The 18,663-nt window shown below is 43.3% G+C and overlaps 1 long non-coding RNA gene across 1 annotated transcript; it reads left to right on the top strand.

Moving 5' to 3' along the window:
• The first annotated feature begins 676 nt into the window (after nt 1-676).
• On the top strand, nt 677-1,751 carry LOC125759771 (uncharacterized). Its single transcript, XR_007417406.1, has 2 exons — nt 677-762; nt 913-1,751. It is a non-coding gene; the product is annotated as an uncharacterized LOC125759771 (long non-coding RNA).
• Nucleotides 1,752-18,663: the final 16,912 nt, after the last annotated feature.

Genomic DNA, 18,663 nt, shown 5'->3' with positions numbered 1-18,663 from the left:
CAACGGATGCTTGTAAGGCGGAGGCTGAGGCCCGTTGAGCGAATTGTGCCGACGCCCACCCCGCATACTCCCGATTGTGTCCAGCTTGGAAGAATGAAAAGGAAATCCTAACCATGCAAGTAACACAAAACAAACCTTTCCGGGAAGCGCGGCAAACCAGCGTTATTTTTCAATCTTACTGGCCTCGGTTTCATACACCACAGGTGGGTTACGCACAAGCACTTATTGGACGATTAGATGTTAAACTCAGTTAAGTTCCTTCCATTGAGAAGGAAAGGCAGAACCTTAAAACGATTTTTGACGATACATATCCAAATCATGCCAAAAATGCGCCTTATCAGATATTAAACGGACTACTACAAAAACATTCAGAGGGGATTAATACAACAAATATTATAGCTACCGATGCCTCACAATCCGATGAAAAATCTGGCATTGGTATTTTCTCCGAGACATTCAAGTGGTCATTTTTATTAAGACTTCCTGATTTCTTATCAGTGTTCTCGGCGGAATTTGTAGCGGTCCCACAGCGCCCAGCGTATCATATTTGATACGCCAGGTTTGAAGCTAGGCCCGCTGCTACAAACTGAAACTGACAGCACGAAAGCTCGTTGGTGGCGCGTAGGGAACGTCGAAGAGTGTTTTTGAATCATCGTGCTTCTAATTTTTGCCACCAGAGCGCCGCTAGGTCTCATTCGAAGATGGCCGCGTCCAGCACCGCACGCGATGGTATTCCAGCTCGAACGTTCTACAGTAGAAAAGGTAATTATGGCGTATGTTTTCCTAAACCTTCCGTGAACTGTTTATCCTCATACATTATCTGATCACTAGGTATAATTTTTTGGAATGTGCGGTAGCTTCGGACTCTACGTCCTTCTTGCTCTTAGTTGGAAATGTTAGAAATGAAATGAGGTTGGCGACGACGTAAGTGACTTCAGTGGCCTTTCAGACAGCGATGAAGAAGAATGGACCGCTGCTAACGACGCTGCATCTGATGAAGATGAGCCGGATTTCTTCTGCAGCAGTGCATCATCCTACTCAACTTCTGGAAGGGACTGGGAAAAGGATTTGCTAGGGTTTGGCACCCAGACTTCTCCGGGACTTTTAGTGAGCCGGATGACAGAGACCCCTGGAGTTGTTTCGGGAGCTGCTCACGAACGGCATGTTAGAGATGCTAGTTCAACAAACAAATCTCTACAGCACTCAAATGTACCATAGCATTTTCATCTGTGCAGCAAATGCATGGAATCTGCACAGGCGCCAATCTGCCCAACTGCGCTCCAAGCCAATGAAAAGGCGTATGTTTATCGCTGCGCTGTCAGAGTGCCTGATGCTATTTGAAAAGACAAAAAAGGGACGCCCATTTAGCTTGCCATCACCTGCTCCTAAAAAAAGAGTTCCACTAAGAAAGCCCAATGAGGACGTCAGGAAGGATGGTGTTGGGCATTTGCCACTGGTAACGAACCAGTGGCTGCGCTGCAGGAACTGTGCGGCAAGTGAGAATAAGTTCAGTTCCATAATTTGTTCAAAATGTGGCATCAAACTTTGCCTCAACAGGGAAATTGTTTTTTTTTTGTTATCATAGGTGGTGAAGCATGACACTGGCGCGCCATCAATATCTTTTGAGAAAAGCCCACTGTATCAAGTATGATACGAACTGTATTTTTGATATGTGACATCTTTATCACTGCAACTTGTTCTAAATATGTTCACTTGCATCCCAAGAGCAAATAAACGAGATATCCGATTTTTTCTATGGCCATTTCTCTAGGCGGGCTTTGTGGGGATCCGAAGAAAAATCTGGCATTGGTATTTTCTCCGAGACATTCAAGTGGTCATTTTCATTAAGACTTCCTGATTTCTTATCAGTGTTCTCGGCGGAATTTCTAGCGGTGATTATGGCTTTACGAAAGCTGAGCCCATCAACCTCAAGAGTGGTCATAGCTACAGATTCGTTATCTTTGTGTTCAGCACTCGCTGCACATAGTGATTCTCAATTACCACGTACTTTTCATTTTCTTGTTCCCTCCCACGTAACCTTAATCAGATTAGTCTGGGTACCAGGCCACAAAGGGATAAAAATGAACGAAATGGTGGACACTGTGGCGAAAGCCGCTATCAGTGGTCCGATACTATTGTTATCCCCACATCAGCACTCATAATTCTTGACAGATTTAGAAGGCGGGCCATAATTCAAGATTCCGGTAAAACATTAATAACTCATCTAAACGAATATCGACACCTCTTGTTCCCTTGGCGTAGGAATTTCTCTTTAACAAGAAAATATGAAGTTATTTTTACTAAATTACGATGTCGCGTTGCTAAATTAAACTTTCATATCCATAGATCTGGTCTGGCTCCTTCCCCTCTTTGTTCGTTTTGTAACCAGGACGAAACAATTGAACATTATTTCTTATCATGTAACCGCTTCAGTTTACCGAGGAAAAACACTCTCAAAGCAGAGTTTAACAGTATTAGATTGGATTTCATTGCTTCTAATATTCTATTCTTCGGAGCCTCCTCATTAGGTCATTGCCACCAGGATGTCTGTTCCGCTGTACAAAAATTCTTAACTGAATCATGAATAGGGCGATTTTGATTCTGAATTTTTAAATTAGCATTAATCATATATTCTAACCTTCTAGAATTCTTTTTCACATGTGACCACTTTTACCTATAAATTATTCGTTTCTTGGCCAATCCCCCAGAGCGGGTGTGATCCATAAAGGTCCTAATCATCTTACTAAACTGTGAGGCTTCAGCCGTCTCCTTCAAAGCAACTCCTTCAAAGCAACGTGAAACAGAGCCGGATAAGCGACGTCTTCAAGTAAATTTGCTTGTGCGAAGTAATTAGTGTGCATATTGTTCCATTTCCGTGACGACATTCTCATGCAAGTGAACAAAGCTCGCTTCTCCGGCGATTTCGTTATTGAGGGGTTCGACTGTATTGCAATATTTTAGGCGGCCTAATAGACAACATGGTTTAGGGAACCTGTGACCGTAAGGACTCACCGAACTTGTGCGAGCGTACAGAATTGTCAGTGCTTTCAGCGTGCCTTTAACACAACGGATTTAAAATGATCTCCTCTATATGATACGTAGAAACAGATTGACGTCATAATCCCGTGGGATGGTGCTCTGGTTTACTGCCTGGCTTGCTACTCCAGGTGTCGGGTGGTTACTGTGGTGCACGCTATAGCCACATACACAAAAATGCCTACAGTTTCACACAAACACATATGCTCTATGAAGTTGGTCTTTGTGTTTCGTTGGGTCCTCTTGTTTTTAGGAATACCAGCAGCGTTTTCATTTTGCGCAGCACACAGCCTGAGAAGCTGCCACAGCTAAAGGTCGCTGCTGTGCTGGATTCAGAATCTGCAGCACTGCCATTCTCAATGAACATGTATTAGCTCTTTTTGAAGATCACATGGATAGTCTTGCTGTAAAATTTTAAACGTGGAACATTTATTAGTGAAAGAAAGGCACTTTGACCATTATCTAGTTATCTCTCTGTCTGGTGGCCCATCTGTCTAATTTTTTGCATCTATCTTCTCGCCGCCCATATCCGCGTGCTCTCGTGGTCAACCCTGAACTTGGTATTGGACGTAAGGCCCACCACCGGAATAGTCGACGGCACCATTGACGTGATGTGTTAGGCAGGATCACATGGTCGCAGCGGCAGCTTATTCTGCTTCGCGAGCGCTTGAGCGAACTGAAAACGACACTTTAGAATGCCACTTGCACTGTAATTCTGAGTGAGCGGTGGAGTTTTTCTGCTTTGACTGTGCACTCGACAGCACCTGAAGGAAAGCACCACATTATGTAGCCACTGTTTTTCAAGGCGTCTTATATGGTAGGCCAGTGCTCAATGCAGGACATATGCTATGGAGCCTGGTATCAGCCATGTCCACAGGGTGAAAAGGTGCGTGAAGCTGCGATTGCAAATCTTAGATATCGTAAACAGCTATTGGCCACAACACGCGCGTGCAGCCAGCAGTTCCGCAAGGAAGATCTCTGCCTCGACCGAGCCTGCGATGTTTGTTGAGTAGCAGAAAGCACTCACCGAGACATTCACCCATTAACGCTGACCAGCTAATGATGCTTTTCGATTCCAAGGTTGCCCATACGTTTCTCACCTCCATTTCACCCCCAAAGTCAGGTTAATGCACCCAAGCTCATTTCGGTTCAAGTTAACCCGTCCCAAATCCCTTTGTTTTCTACGATGTCTTAGGTATTTTCGTTGGGAAAGTGCCACACCTTTTGCATTATAGAAATAGTTTTGGTACCCAAACTGCTAGAAAACTTGCCATAGACTTTTGCGCATTAAACATTTACATTGCAGTCTCTAAACCTTGTATTAACCCCACTTTGCAACTGCAAACTCGTTGCTGCAATAACTTCTCAGTTTCTGTGATTCCTGGCTCCTGCAGGTCTTGGCCGGCTGGCGTCATTTGGATAACTCGTCCAGCGAACGTTGCCATGTGATATTTGTTCACCTCTTTGTTGCACAATACCACATGTTTCGCCTCATAGACTGCTTTTCCTTCTAACAGCAGTTGCGTAGTATGTGGTCTAATGATTTAAACTTTGTTGTATGGACATTTTGATGCAATAAAAGGTATTCGCATGACGTGATCTGCAAGGAGCACTAGGGCGGCAGCCGCCGTAGCCGTTATCGCACACACGGTCCTCATTGTAGGTCTGCAACCAAGGCGGTTGGCTGCATGTGTTGTTTTGATATCTTTTCTCATGACATCAAACTTGCACGCCGGAAGGCTAAATTACCAAGGCTACGGTGGCCAGATGTAGGCACTCGCTGGCGCCGCCTGGCAGGCTGAGCTCTGTGAAAACCTCCTATAGGTACTGTAATGGAAAGGGAGCGGCAGGAATCATTTAAAAAAGAAGGCTCTTGTTTGTCTTAGCTCCAACCAAAACATGTTCTGAATTGCGAAAAAGAAGTAGCTGGAAATTGCCCACCGATGAGACTGATAACTTTAGGTACGGCGCCACTTGATAAAAAGTAATATTATTAGAAAAAATTGCGCTCTTTCTGATGGCATGCACAAGTCACCACAGATGTCAGTTTGCCTAAAGTTTATTGAAACTATTTTTGAAAAGCTTTGATAACATCCATGCAATGACAGTTTATTTTGTATGCAGTTAAATGATATGCTGCGTACGTGTGATCGCCTACTTGGTGCTTCATTGTGGTATGCGCCATTTAAGTTTGAACAAAATGCCATACATGGGTATTTTTTTAGGGATTTGATGGCGGTATTCGAGAGATCTTCAGAGTGGCTGAAATCCAGACCCTGATTCTGAAATATGCAGTTTCTGTTTCATGGTTTTGTTTCAACACACCAAACCTTCATGTGGGCTGCCTTATTCTCACTCATACGGTTCAGCAAGGTATAACTTAACAGTATCTTTGTATACCGTTTGTCTACACACAAATTCTGCAATGCCTGCATGACTGCTGAGGTTTCAACAGATTCAAATGCGTTCTCATAATTTGTGAAGGTTATATATAGGAGTTGGTTATATTCCATGCATTTCTCCAAAACGTCTTTGACAGTGCGAATATGTTGTACTGTAGAGTAGCTTGAATGAAATCCTGCTTACCCAATGGTTGATTCAATTCTAAGGTGGTCCTAATTCTATTAGCAAGTGCCTTCGTAAATACCTAGTAGGCAATTAGGAGTAAGCTGATTGACACGTATTTTGAAGTTCTTGATGCCTCTTTTCATTCATTTATTTTGCAAAGCATGATTACAAGAAAAAGGGATATACAGAAGAGGGTCCCTAGGTCACGAAACCATACCAGGACCCCCTGCGCATGGTTGCATACAAATTACAAAATGAGAAGAAACACTGTAGACATCAACTGAACGAGCAGAATAGGTACATAATTGCACAGGAAACGAAAAAAATATTACATTGATACAAGACATTGCTCAGCAAAGTTTATAAGTAAAAAATATTTATTTTATTTTATTTTATAACATACTGCAGACCAGAATTCGGTCCATGCAGGAAGGGCGCTCATTGTACACACACAAAAAAAGAAATACAATACCAAAATATCAATACAGTGAGTACAAGGAATGAGAAAATTTTAACATTCAACATAGTAAAGCCACTCAGACTGCGTACATAAAAGAAATGCAGTACTGCAATTACAGCAGAATTAATAATAATAAAAAGCAGAACATACAAAATCAAAACACAACACATAACGCGAGTATTTTGGTAACTTAAAAAGGGTCATTCATTGCATGCCTAGAATTCCACTCCGACACTGTCCTGGGAAAAAATGAGTATTTGTAAATATCTGTCCTAGCAAAATGAGGGGTTAATGCATGTGTGTGATCGTGACGTGTAGGCCTTGTGGACAGAGGTGTTATATATAATACGGGGTCGATGGATAATTCACCTTTAATGAGTGATTGTAGGAAATTGAGTCGCAAAACTTGCCTACGTGTTTCGAGGAGGGGGATGTCATTTTCTATCTTCAGCTGTGTGGGGGAATTGGTGTGCTTGAACTTAAGTAACTGAAGCGAATAGCTTTTTTCTGCATTCTCAGTATTATTTTAATGTTCTGTTTAGTGTAGGGATCCTATGTAATACAAGCATACTCTAACTTCGGTCTAATGAAAGTGATGTAACTCAGTTGCTTAATGTGGGCTGGTGAATTTTTAAGCTTGTGTTTCAGGAAACAAAGTTTACGGAAAGCTGAGGAACATATGTTACTAATAGGTAAATTTCACGAAAGGTTCTTTGAGAATGCTACACCTAGATATTTATAATTTTCAAATTCTTTTAGCGCTGAGGCGGCCAGTGTGTAGGTATATTTTAAAGGGATTTGTTTTTCTTGTGATACGAAGACAGACTGTTTTGTCTTTGTTTAAAGCCATGCCTGATCTGTCACACCACGCTTGTATGTTGTGCAAACTTATCTCGAGGTCGGTTTGGTCATGCACTCTAGTTATTTCCTGATATAAAGCGCAATCGTCTGCAAACAATATGATTTCTGTACCAGGTGTAACAACGTTGACAATCTGATTTATGTAGATCAAAAACAACAATGGCCCCAGGAAGCTACCCTGGGGTACTCCGGATGTCACTGGAAGACAGCTCGAGTCGTTGCCCTCAATAGCAACAAACTGCACGCGATCCGAAAGATAAGCTGCTATCCAAGATACTATAATAATAGGAAGATTGTAATCTCTGAGTTTTTGAATAAGTTTACAGTGAACAACTCTGTCGAACACCTTGCTAAAGTCTAAAAAAAGAGCGTCGATTTGACCATTATTATCCAGTGTTCTTGCAAAACTATGAATTACAGTTAACAGCTGTGTCGTATTGGAGTAGCCTTTCCTCAAGCCATGCTGGCAGTTCGTTAACACTGAATTTCTGATTAAAAATTTTGTCATGTGGTTGGCGATGATATGCTCGATGAGTTTACAGCAGGACGAAGTTAAAGATATCGGTCGATAATTTTCTACAGATAAACGATAGCCCTGTATAAAATTGGCACCAACCGACCTGCCCTCCAGTCATTGGGCACCTGAGTAGACAACAAAGAATAGAAGCTCTGAACAGTAGAAACAGAAATCTACCAATTAATTCTGCATAGCGCGGAATTTAATGTTTATATTACTATTTATATTATTTATATTATAATATTTAACAATATATATATATATATATATATATATATATATATATATATATATATATTACATTATTTGTATTATAATGTTATACACAATTGATTAGGGTGATGTTCACATTCTAAGATTTCATTGCACACACAGTAAAGAGGCATTACATGTACAAACTGGCCGGTTGTTCAAGAACAGTGTGCCCCCGTCTTTCACCAGATCTGCTGTTATCTGGGGTGTTATGGTGGAGCGATGCCATTACTTTTATTATTTTCTTACGCCTTCCCTGCAATTAGCCGTCTGGCACTACTAAAAATTTTCTGGCGCACACTTTTTGACCAATGGCACACGGTTGATGGCAGCGAATGGTATAAGAAAATTAATGGCATCGCTCTACGATAACACCCTTGACCATAACCAGCTTCTTTGCCTCACTACATTCCCTGTAACGTTTTCTTTCCTTCATGGTAAAGCTGCTTTACACACACACACACACATACACTTCACAAGAGAAAACGACGCGACAGGGCACCGACTCACAGCTGCTTTAATTCCCGGAAAGCACACACATATATACCATAAATCCACGCCTGCACTCTAAGAAAAAATAGAGTATTTGGGGAGAAAATCTTCATCCACCTTGCGTACTTTCCTCAACTTATCACCGCCGTCCCGGTACTTCCAGGTCATGAACGGCGCGCGCATTACCAGCGTGACAAAGCCTCCTTGACAGGTTAGTGACGGGAGCCGTGTTTTCAAGAAAGGAAACGCGAGCAAGCCAGATGATGATTACTGTTGTGAGGCAGAAGTACGCCCCAAATACTCGATTTTTTCTTAGACGGTACACAACAAACATCCATTTGAACATGAGGGGTGATATAACAACACACGCTCAATAACTTTTTCTTGGCCTTGTATAATACTACTGACAAATCGCTAACACGGAAGCTGTCTTGTGCTCTGATGTAGAAAGCTTTCATCAATTCTCTTGCTGTCGTGTCTTTGCTTCCGGCCAAAATCTTCTCTTCAGGTGTGTGTATTTTGCACCAAAAGCAGTTTTAACATTAACAGATACCAATTCTCCAATATGAAGTTTTATTTGCTTTCTTTGTCGTGACTGCTGAGGTTCCTCTGGGCTACTGCTACTATTATTAATATCATTATTTTCCTGGTTGTCCTGGCAACTCTGCAGATCTTTCTAGAACACTGTGGCTACTTTGAATATCCTCTACATATTGGTAGTGAAATTGTCTTGCTTTTCTCTTAGTGCATACACCTGGTCTTTACCTCTGCCCAATTTTCATTTCACTGCTTTTAGGCTTCTGTTATTTAGAACACGTTCGATTCTTTCCATATTGTACCTTTAATGTTGGCTACCGTAATCTTGTTTATTTTCTATTGGGTTAGATGAGTTCATGCTTTCGTGTTTCTTAAAGGGCCAGTAAACAACCTCGTGGTCCATAATTTCTGATGGAGAGATAACGGTGCGCTTGTACGATGTGAACATGCTGCCACAAGAACTTCTTGAATAAGTCTTCTAATAAGCAAGTTACAAGGTATAGAACAACACGCTTCGGCTGGTTTCGTTTTCTCGCTCTGTCTTCCCATGCTTCTATGCAGCGAAGTGGGCTAGGCATAGCTCTTTGTCATGACTACGCCCACTTCCTCAATGCAACAAGACACTAGTGATTATGCCATCAGCGCACAGCCGACAACTGAGCAACGCTTCCTCTATGTGTCGCTCGTGTCAGAGCAGCGCGCCAACGAGGGAAAGACCATGCCATGGTGCATGCAGCCTTCCCTTAGAGGTAAACCAAGACGCCTCTTGATCTCGGAGGCTTTCATTTTGGCATTATTGTGCATTCTGGTTTGGATATGATTCTGGTTTGGATATAAATCTTAGAGTTGCCTTTTTAACATCATTCAAGCCCCGCGCCAATTATTTGTCAGCAGTGTTGACTAAAGGCTCATTCACACCTGCAACTGGTATCAGTCGCACAACCAAGTTAGTCGCAAAATAGTCTCTTTGGCTGAAGAGGAACTGCTTTGGTTCAGTTGTTCACTGCTCAGTTTTTCATTCACATGAATGCAGTCGCAACACTGAACCATTCTGTCAGATGCGCAGGAACAGGACATCGGCTTATTTTGTAGAGCATTTTAGTGCGAGCAGACTTGAATTCAGCGTTGCGGAAGGTATGGGTTGTAGTCAGCTGTGAACATCGGTCATGTGACTGGTCATAGGTGCAGGTGTAAACATCAATATGAAAATAATTAGGATTCTAATTAACTAAAAAATTAGTATGATGGAAAGAAATCGGAACATCACTGCTGGCCATGTCAATGGGTAGTAGTGCTCAGCAGAAGCATATCTGACGGAACTGACATCACCAAGCGCTCATCCATAATTCGGTAAAAAAATTGCCCCTAATCATTTTACTACTACAAAAGTTTTCTTAAGAGACGTTCTGTTTTGTTTGCGGTATTCTTTACATTAACGCTAACAGATACCACGATAAAAATAGAGTTTGCAGCTTGTGAGGGAAGGTTTGTGAGATCACAGCAACTTAAATGTTCCTTGCCAAGAGGAATAAGGCCATCTGTAGCTGGAGTGATATATTTTTACACAACAAAGAATGACATGGAAGGTATAGCATTTGACGTTCTCAGTAAAAACGTGCAACCACTAAAGTTCAGCCGAATTAGGTAGCCCGTCACAGTGCTACGTAATGTTTGTAATGCTTCACCGAGTGGGAGTCGGTGTCTGTCAATATGTTAATGAGATTCTGGGTCGTGCCTCACGCTGACGGTAGACAGGAGTCGGGGCATGGACTGACAGGAGCAGGCAGCAGTACAGACATGGCATGAAGAAGTTTCGGACAGCCAACAGTAGGTCCATGTCTGGAATGGGCCCACATCAAAGAACAACGGACAAGCGCCAGCTACAGGAGCAGCCAGCCAAGCCCGTGCAGTCGGCAGGCAGTCGCTGGCCTTCGAGACCAGGACCCGACGAGTTCTTGTGGCTTGCAGCTTCTGATCCCTTCTCAAATCTTTCATCATCTTTTTTAAATGCGAAGCATTTCTTAGCGAACCTCAGGCACATTGGCCCTTTCTATCTATCTATCTATCTATCTATCTATCTATCTATCTATCTATCTATCTATCTATCTATCTATATATATATATATCTATCTATCTATCTATCTATCTAGCCGCCTACGTCTGGGCTCTCTCCAGGTCGTGTCCATAACTTGTAATACACCAAAATTGGCATAGCAGGGGATCAGTGTATCGCGAACACGATCCACTGGTCATTATATGAATAACGCAAAATACCTGTCGCGTACGTCATGAAACCCTTTCTCACAGTCACGTGTGGCACATACCCGCATACCAGAGTTCATGTTTTGCGAGTATGTGCCACATGTGTTACATAGTCTCGACTCACAGAGTAACCGCGAACACACACACATTTACACGCAAGGAAAGTGATAATAATTATAATTGTTGGGTTTTATGCCCCCAAACCACGATATGATTATGAGAGATGTCGTAGCGAATGGCTCTGGAAATTTTGACCAGCTGGTATTCTTTAACATGTACCGAAATCACACAGTACGCGGGCATCTAGCATTCTGCCTCCATCGAATTTCGACCGCCGCGGCCAGGATCGAACCCGCGACCTTCGGGTCAGTAGCCGAGCACCGGAACCGCTACACCACCGCAGCGGACGCAAGGAAAGTGAGGAAACTGAAGGCAGAACAGCCCTGGAGGACGCTAAACTAGTATCCACTCGTCCACGTGGTCCGCAACGTGGACCGCGTGGATTACGCAAAAACTAGTATCAATGCTTCCTAAAATAAATCTGCCGAGAGAATCAGGCCTCTCATCATTACCGGTGACTTCAACATTGATTTATCAAGACAGAACAACGCCTGGTCCTTAACTGCGTGAAAGACGGCTTCGATGTGGACAGGGCATCAAAAGACATGGCAGTCACGTCCAGGACAGGAGGCGTCATGGATAATTTCATCATAGGAGGCATCCAGGATTCCCACCAGCTGTACTCCCACTTAACTGCACTTTGACCCTTTGCAGCCGCGATCACGAACGGATCCGAATAACAAGTCCGGTCCATCTGCTGGGGCTCACTGATCACGGTGATGAAGACCTTGTTCAAGAACTGTCTAGGAACCCTTCCACACATGCACAGCGGTTCGTGCGTGCGTGCGTGCGTTCGTCCGTTCTCCGTGCGTGTGTGCGTGCTTTCTCCGTGATAACGGACAGCATAACAACGGTAAAAACTGCAACTGTGATTGTAGGGTACGTGCAGTGCGCCTGCGCGTGCCACTCGGCTGTGTATATATCTAGCGAAACTTTCCTGAATGAGGCTTAGTCGCTTAGTTGCGAGTAGCGCCTGTCCTGCGCATCTGTGTTCCTTCTTTGTCTTGTTCGGATTCGCGCTACCCAGTATTGAATATAAGCACTACATATCAGCTTACCGCGTCTGGTGCTGGCAACACCCATGTTGCTCTTGGCATCGTTACGCAACTGTAAACAACTGGTTATATAATACATATGAAACTCTGCGAAATATGAAGGTGTGTATAGCACTTCCACATTTCTATAGCGCCATTCCGTGACGTTTCGCTCAATGCGAAAAATTACGCCACAGTCACAATCCCGCGCATCCTTCGCATAGCAACGATTCCCAAGGTACTTGGGATCTGCCGAATTTTTACAGCGAAAGCTGTTATGAGATCATTTCACCGGCCGTTTTTGGTGCCGTAGTTATCCGCCGCCGGCGCCGCCGGTGTCCGTAACCAGTATCGCTCGAAATAAGAAAAAAAAAGAAATAAGAAAAGACTTCCAGGTTGGAACGAGGTTTGAACCTGGGCCCTCTGCGTGGGAGCCCAGTATTCAACCTCTGAGCCATGCCGGTGCTTGAAACTGCCTTGCAAAAAGGTCCTCTACAGGCTTCATGTCGGGAAGGAACCTCATTAGCATATGCAATATAGCGTCGTAGAAGACTAAAATAAGCACCAAGCGTCGCACAAAGCGAATTCTGTAACCAGGCGTCACACAATGTGAATTGCGCAACGAGTAGGTTGTTGAATGCTTCCAACCCATTACAAAGGTATCTGCCATAATTATTCATCGTCATCAAGCACAGCATCAACAAAGTGCGCATAATGTCTTACATGCGTTTAGCAGGTACCACTGCTCTCCGTATAATGACGAAAAATGGCACAGTGCCTGCTGCCCTACTTCTCAAAAATTACAATTATTTATAGCGTAGTGGGTTCCTCGCAGGTGCACTTGTATTTGTTGCCAATGAAGCCCATAAGCGCATGATCCATTTCCTCGGGTTGGTTGGTTGGTTGGTTGGTTGAAAAACTTTATTTGGGTCCTGCAAGGCGCGCGTCAGCGCGCAGCGGGCGACTCCCACGTCGGGACCGTCAGACCAAGCCTGCCGGCTGCTCCGCGGGCCTGCTGGACGGCCCAGAGCTGGTCAGCCAGGAGGGAGCTGCGGAGGGCCGCCTCCCACCTGGCCGAAGCAGTATCGGGGTTAGCGTGCGTTGCCTTGCACTCCCAGAGCATATGCGCTAGCGTGGTCTCAGTAAAATTACAATGATTTATAGCGTAGTGGGTTCTCGCATGTGCACTTCTATTCGTTGCCAAGGAAGCCCATAAGCGCATGATCCATTTCATCGGGGTCTCAGTAAAATTACAATGATTTAGAGCGTAGTGGGTTCCTCTCAAGTGCACTTGTATTGGTTGCCAAGGAAGCCCATAAGCGCATGATCTGTTTCCTTGGGGTCTCAGTAAGTTCTTCGTCCCCCCCAATCTCTCTCCCACGTCAACGTATGCTATACAGCATGACGGGAGAGGGAAATAGCTACTGGCGTCACCCAATGCAAATATACATAACTGGTGGGCCGTTTAAAGCTTCCAACCCATTACAAAGGGCTGAGCAATAATTCTTCATCGTCTTCAGTCGTCGCGTCAACAAAGTGCACATAATGCCTTACAGACGTGTAGCAGGTGCCTCGCTTCTCCGCGGAAGGAAGAATAATGGCTTAGTAGGTGCTTCCCAACTTCACAGAAATTGTGATTTATGGCGTAGTGGGTACCTTTCTAGTGTACTTGTATTGTAGCCCCAAATGAGCCAGCTTACAACGGGCTCTAGAAACGCCGCTCTTCCAGCTTTCGCTGTGGCTGTGCTGCGGTTTCAGCGCAGACCAGGCGTTTTTTTTACTTCTTCATTGAAACTCGCGCAAAATGACCTTCGGCGCCTCTGGCGGCAAAATCATACACGGTCCGATGAAGCCGGTCACGTGACCATTGATTGGTGTATGCATTCGATGACTTTTCTGTTAGTTCTGAAATATTGTTCATTTCTTTATATTAAAAGATATTACTCCATAAAAATGTACATGTAGGCCTGCTTTAGTTGTATGCAACAAAGTGGCGCTGCTTTCGCTTGGCCTAATGATCCCATGCTAGGGTGGCTAGAATGGGGAGGTGTGAAAAGCGGCCGCGAAAACCGGTCCCCAAATCGCGCCGATGCCGCAAGGGGCGCTGTACGCAGAGGCGCGGGGAGTCGAGCAGACGACGTGCCGCGTAGCGCCGCTCATGTACGGCAAACCTGTCTCGCGCTATTAGTTTGCAGCAGTTTGCTGCGTTAATCGTCTTTTTCCTTTTCTCTTTCAGCGGGTGCAGTAAAAAAGGGCACGCTGTAACATATTCCTCTCCTAGTAAAAAACCGCGAAAACTACGAAGGCGAGACAGATGAAACAGGACTAGCGCTGTCTCGTCCTTGTAGTTTTCGATCTGTTTTTTACTATGAATGTGTACCAACAAGCTCAAGTTCGTACGCTTCTCATCTTCCTCTCCTTTTTTACTGATTTTCGTAAAGGAATGCACGCGAGAAAGAATATATCGGAGTGACATGGGGTGCGCACCAACCAGCAAATGTCGATTGGTGTTACTTCCTCGAAAAAAAAATTCGTTACACACAATGTGGATAATTTAGGAAAAGACATATGAAACCAAGGGTAACTAGAAAACTAGATTAAAAAGAAAACATCGAGTAAATGAAAATGATAAATGAGCAAGAGGTCATACTGTCAGATAGAATTTATGAAAGAGATAACCCTCGCGGTAGTAAATATCTAGATGTGAAGTAATGCAAAGGATCCATTTAGACAAAATGGATTTGGAACAAAGAAAAGGGAAAGAAAAATAAATCATCGCGGTGATCTTTTCATCTGATTTATATAACCGGACATCCCTCTGAATATAAAAACAGTAACGTATTGTTAATCATATCTTGTCAAGCGGAGCTACGAGGTATCTTTTTTCTAATTTTAATATCGGCGACAGAATAAAAGGAAGTGGTCCGTTGTTTCAATTGATTGCAAAATTTGCACAACGGCCGGGGTCGCCATGAGACCAGCATTATATAAATAAAAATTCACTCGTGGAATTGGAACGCGTAATCTGCTGTAAGAAACACACCGCTGTTTATTCCAGCAATACCTTACATGTACGAAGTTTTTAAATTTATCCTGTGATAATTTGCCAGTGTCACTTTGCAAACAAGCATTTCTATACCTTAAAGCTGTCGCATAAGCCGTATCTGGTAAATTATGAATCAGAGCTCCACATAGAGATACTGAGGCTCATGAATCCACCATTTCATTTAGATACAATCCGCGGTGGCCCTAGTACCCTCAGCAACCAAATTTTTTGTAAGTTTGCAAGTATTAGATAACGAAACATGCTCAGGAGTGTTGAATTCGCTGCCGTATATAGGAAGTGCTGAACATACCGAAATATAATCTGTAACTATAACTGCTGTTGATTCATTTGACGGGAGCTTGCTAAAACAACAGTCAGTATTTCTGTAATTAATATAGGTGTATATATAGGATGATAAGAGGAAGACAGAAAAAAGAGCGCTAATTTCTGCAAGCCAATAGGAAGCACGGCTAGCCTTAGGTGTATGATTGAGAAGTCGAATTAAAAAAGACCACTGAAAAGAGCGAGAGATGATGCCTAACGCAACGTTACTAGACTACGTTAGCAAACTAGTCTAGTGACGTTGTCCTAACCTTACCCTCCACCAATGCATAAGTCGCGGTTTTTTTATTGACATAATGAGTTGTATTGCTAATTGTCATGTGAGCAAGGTAATTGTGTACTGGTAATTTAAATACAGAAATGGCATTTGTTTAGCATTAGGAGAAAAAAAAAATATCACGACATTGTGTGCGAAGGATCTAACTGAGCTTAGTTGAAGAGCCAATATGTTATATTTTTACATTAAGTAGTTCTAGCAGCGCTAATGCGAATCTGAGGGGTGTTCACTCACGACCAATGTGCTTCAAGAATAAACTAGGTTTTTAAATGAAAACGTATAATGATTGTCTCTGATGCGAACTGTATATCTTTAAAAATGTACGTTTTAACTGTTGGTGTCTCTGATCTAATTACCGACCATGGTAATCGCGCTTCCATATCTAGCACGTTGTTTGCAACGAACATTAGAAGTCCAAGGCACAAGCGCAAATCATTCCTTTCTAATAGTATTAGAGGTTTCATTTTTTAAGCTGCGTTGCCAGAGAAAAAGAACAACAACAAGAAAACGGCGCCATTTACCGGGATAGGGCGAACATACATTGTGTCAAACATTATCATTGTATTTCTTCGCAATTCAGTTCTTTGGTTTCAGAGTTTTCGTAGCAACCAGGAACGAAGCACCAGCGTTCAGTTCTCTTCGTTTTATAGGGCAGTTTCACCACAGCTCACTAATGCATGACTCGTGTACAATAAAGAACGCGTAAATGGTGAAAAGATAGAAAATCACGCCGCGTTTCCTTGTAATAGCCTTCCAACGGGCAATCTGCGACAGCGGCGGCTGTACCCGCGCCCCCTGCAGCAGCGCCCCTGGCGGCATCGGCGCGCAGAGGGACCCTCTCTGGCAAGGGAAACGTGCGGCGCTCAACACACCTCCCCATTCTAGCCACTTTACCCATGCCGCAAAAAGCCATCCATGACACAGGCGCAGGCAACCTTGGTCGCAGGCGCGCACAACGCTGTACAAATACCGAATAGGTGTATAAAGCCACATCATCTCATTGTAACAGCTTGCTATTTTCAAAAATGGCTGGAAAGCTCAAAATAAAGTTGGTTAAGCATAGCTACAGTAACTCCTGCGAAAACAGAACAAGGACAGTTTTCACAAGGGCTAGCGGCATTGCTATCAATTCTCAGCGTTGCTGGAGCAAGCTTTCATGCGTGTTTGGAGCCTTTCAGATCGAAAAATACTGCTTATAAAATAACTACGTGCTTTTAGGACAAACCACTGCAGCTACAAACGCTACGAAGGGTAAGCTTCCTGTCGCGCCGTAAAAAGCTGGGTCGAGAAAAATCAGTTGTCGGTCCCTTTAATCCCCTACTCAACGCAGTCCGCAAAATATAGGGTTTGCAAAGTGCTAGAAGGCCCCTTCAACAACAGTTTGTGAACCGATTTGCAGTGCTAAACTAGTTCGACACGCAAAGCTTCACGTGTGTTGAACCGACACAGGTAAAGTTGCCACAGAGACACTGTGCACCAGGAAATTGCACAGTGTCATCAATTCGTATGCATGCTGTGCAAGATTTTTTTCGGAAAAAAGAAGAAATCGGCTTTTTTACATAAAAAGAGAGAGCAATCAACGTTTTAATCCCCTTGAGGCACAGTATCCTCATATCTGAACAAAACTTGTTTTTGCCATTTATTTGGACTAGTGGCTAAGAAAGAGCACGATACGTTGTATATAAGATGAACTGAACCTTCTGCATAGTCAGTGTCTTGACTTGACCTCAACAAGCTGTGTATGACTCGCCGATCACTTCAGTGAAAGAATTGCGATGTTTGATGGGTCATTCTACATGCGGTATTCCAGGACCAACGTCAGATGCATTTTTCTTTGCTGGAAAGGAATACACACACAAACAAACTGTGCATGCATTATAAACCTAAGCTGTAATTATTTTTATGTAAAAATGGAACATGACTGCATATATATTACAATATTTAATTACATTGTTGTATTTATTTCCTCAATTTCTTTTTCACTTGTTCAATGCACAGTGCACACAGCTTGTACTGAGTCTTTGCATAACTGCCATTTACGTGAAAATGGCAATGTGCTTTACATTATACAGCAAAAAAGTTGATATCTTGCATCACCAGTCTACATTTTACGTATGCATTGTGCATGTATTGAGAAATGCCTGTATACGCATCAAAAGCAGCATAGCGAGAGTGCCTTTGCATGCAGTGAGTTCAGCTTCCATGCAACTGCTGCAGCAGCATCGTTAGGATAGTGCAGCTACAAGTTTTCTTTGGTCCAAGTAGCTCCTACATGACTGATAGTGACCGGTCTAGGGGTTATTGGTGCTTGACTGCTGACCCGGCAGACGTGGGATCGAATCCCATCCATGATAGCTGGGATTTGATGGAGGTAAAATGCTAGAGGTTTGCGTGTTCATATTTAGGTGCACGTTAAAGAACACCAGATGGTTAAAATTTCTGGAGCCGTCCACTATGGTGTGTCTCATACATCATATGGTGGGTTTCGCACGTAAAACCCCAAATATTATTGTTATGCTTAAACAAACCATAATACTGTGCTGACTTAGCACAACCAAAAAAGCAACATTTAGGAATGGGACAAGCACGAGCAGAGCTACCCTGGCTTGTCCGACTCCTAAATGTCCTTTTTTTATTGTGCTAAATCGCCATAGTGTCACTCTCAGTTGAAACAATGATGGTTGCCTGCCAGGTACATGCCAGCACAGATGCAACAAAAAATGAGCAATTACGACGGACTGAATTGGAGTACCTGTTGATTTGCATGCTGCCAGAGACCTGCTTTTACTTGTGTAGCTGATATCTGACCTTCGTTTTCTGTGGTTGCCGCATGAACCACCACAGCTGAATGCCAGATAT

Source organism: Rhipicephalus sanguineus, chromosome 9 (genome assembly GCF_013339695.2).
Source record: "Rhipicephalus sanguineus isolate Rsan-2018 chromosome 9, BIME_Rsan_1.4, whole genome shotgun sequence".
NCBI classification, from domain to species: domain Eukaryota; kingdom Metazoa; phylum Arthropoda; class Arachnida; order Ixodida; family Ixodidae; genus Rhipicephalus; species Rhipicephalus sanguineus.
Note: the sequence above shows the minus strand (reverse complement) of the source record. Positions and strands in the feature narration are given on the sequence as shown.